General features: G+C 44.4%; 1 pseudogene; it reads left to right on the plus strand.

Annotated features, from left to right (window-relative positions):
• The first annotated feature begins 289 nt into the window (after positions 1–289).
• Positions 290–2,389, plus strand: LOC103649375 (uncharacterized; annotated as a pseudogene).
• Positions 2,390–2,704: the final 315 nt, after the last annotated feature.

Raw genomic sequence — 2,704 nt, forward strand, 5'->3', positions numbered from 1 at the left:
ATCATATCTATAAACCACCGGTTGGTCTAAGTCGTGCCTTACTGTACCGGTCACTTAATCGTGCTCGTGCCAGCCTATCGTGCCGGGGTGACGACCCAAGCACGACACTAGACTTGTGTCGTGCTGGCACTGACACTATATAAATCGTGCATGTGCAGTTCTGAAGCACTACGGATCATACCGTGTTTAGTGCTGGCCTATTTAGCACGGCTCATTTGGCCATCTATGCTTGTCGGCAGCCGCAGCCTACGCTGGGCTGAGGAACTGAGTGCCTCATGGATGTTCTTGATTGACTGAGATTGTTGTTGGATGCTCATCGATCTTGGTTGATACTTTTTCTAACTCCACTCTGAATGTTTTTACTGCTTCCACCCAGAAACTGGGGTGTGGCACATCAATCCCCGAGAAGTACGCCATAGGCGGGAAGAGGCGCAAGCGCCGGAGCATCATACAGGAGGAGGTGGCCGTGTTCGTGCCCACCGTCCGCGTACCAGTGGCTTCTGACGTAGCTCATCCGCTCGCAGGAATGGTTTCCGAGGATCTCGTCGTCGGTCGCCTCTCCAGCCGCACTCCGCGCTCACGTGGTCGCGCTGGCTTAAGAGATCTGTATGTCGTTCGTCACTGATCTGTGGCCACTACTGCTCTGCTGCTCACAGGCTGGACTTGATTATGATAAACGGTTCTGATTTACTCTTTTCTTTTCCAATTGGTGACCTTCTGCTATGGAAAGATTATGCAGACGTATCAGCTGTTCAAGAACTGCAGCATGCGTTAGAGGGAGTACTTTTGCCGGTTGTTCTTGGTTTAACAACAACGAAAGGTTAGTTTCAACCTTTTCTTATTCACTTCTGTGTGTAATCTCTTTGTTTTGTTTTATTTTAAGGAATCTCTTCTGTATAATCTTCATGGTTAATTACTCGTAGAGTCAAAGATTTATAGTGAAATTTTGATTGATCTGAACAGAGAGCCGTCTCGAATCGTCAGTGCAGTTCAGCTGGAAGACCTTAGATGATGACCAGGTGAGAGTTTGGCACCTTTGCTGTGTTTTTTTTGGTATTGGAATGGAGGGAGTATTATTTGGATGCCTTTACTGATTGGGTTACAAGAGGTTATTTCTTATTCAGGCTAATCTATTACTCCTTCCAAAGAACAGCCAAGGTGGTGGTGAAAGGAAGGTGTCAGAAGGTCTGTTCGTTCCATCTCTTTGCAGTAGATATCCGTAATTACTTTGTTACTACCAGTAATTTTATATATATCCTCATTTCAATGAACAGTCAAAGTAGTTTTGATCACACCGGCAGACGGCAGTATCAATTGTGAACACTGCAGATGGATGGGGGAATGACACTTTGTGATTACTTCTGCAGATGGAAAGAAGGATGCCGTCGGTTCATTGCTCAGCGCGTCAGGATGCTTACACTACTCCGTGCACGGCATACTCGTTCAAATACCTGCACAAGTCAAGTATGCACTCACCCTCCAATGCACATTAGCCAGGGTAAGCTATCACCTCTGAATGTCCCTTTAAGCAAGTGCTTACCTTGTGCTTCCAACTGCAGAAAGAGTTTTCCTAGTTACTTGCATGAGGGCATGCTTGAGGCCATCTCAATCCAGGCATTGGCTCAGGTAAGTTCACCTGTCATACTTATACATCTTTTAGTTTTAATTTTATACTATGGCGCCGAATTTATAATTAGCTTGTAGCCTTGTACTACTACCCTGGTCTCGTGCTCGACAAGGGCGGCGAGCCGGCAGACCATGTCAGTGCAGTCGGCTGCCTCTCTGCAGCTGATGACCTACTTCAGAGAGCTGAAGGGCCTGGTTGAGTGTCTGCTTGGCAGATCCTGTCACAAGGTCTGATGCTAGTCCAACACAATCAATCGATTGCATTAATCAAGATATGTGCTGACGACGGGATCTTTTACTTGTTCAATTGTACGTAGGGTAGGGTACCTCCTCCTTGGGGTGTCATGAAAAACATGCACAAGGAAATCCCAGACGTCGCGTGCAAGAAGTTCCAAGTGTATCGGCAGGGTACGAGTTGCCGAGCACTGATTCATTCTGGGAGAATGCTAATGGCCAGCCTCAGATTCAGAGTGCCGAGGAGCATCCGAACGATGACGAAGATGAAGTAGATACAAAATGATAGTTCTCATTTCCAAATGCTTCTTTGCATTGTACCACCCAAAGTAGCAGAAGTTGTAGTACACTGGAGTTAAAAAAATGCTTAGTCCAAAAATGTTTTGGATTCAGCATATGCCTCGACTGAAAAAGGCATCGCGATCAGCTGATCAGCATCTGTATAACTGCAAGTATTACCATATGATAAAGTCTCGATGTGTAATATAATCATAAATAATAGGAAATTATAGTTGGCTTCTTACTGTAATCGCCTTAGTTTTATTTTCCCAACTGTATGAACAGAGCATCACAGGGAGAAAAACATGGCACGCAACGCATTTCAATAGAACAATAGTTGTCTATTCATCAGGTGCATGGAAGTTAGAATCTGTACTGTATAGTACACAATTTGAAAGGCCAGGCTCACGTGTTTACTAATCCAGTTGTCAGATAAGGTTACATTTGTACACTTCATGGTCCTTCCAAATGAGTCTCGAACATTAAGGGCTAGTTTGGAAAATCCATTTTCTTAAGAATTTTTATTTTTCTAAGAAAAAATTAACTAATTTCTCTTCTAAAAACA

Source organism: Zea mays, chromosome 2, assembly GCF_902167145.1.
Source record: "Zea mays cultivar B73 chromosome 2, Zm-B73-REFERENCE-NAM-5.0, whole genome shotgun sequence".
Lineage (NCBI taxonomy): Eukaryota > Viridiplantae > Streptophyta > Magnoliopsida > Poales > Poaceae > Zea > Zea mays.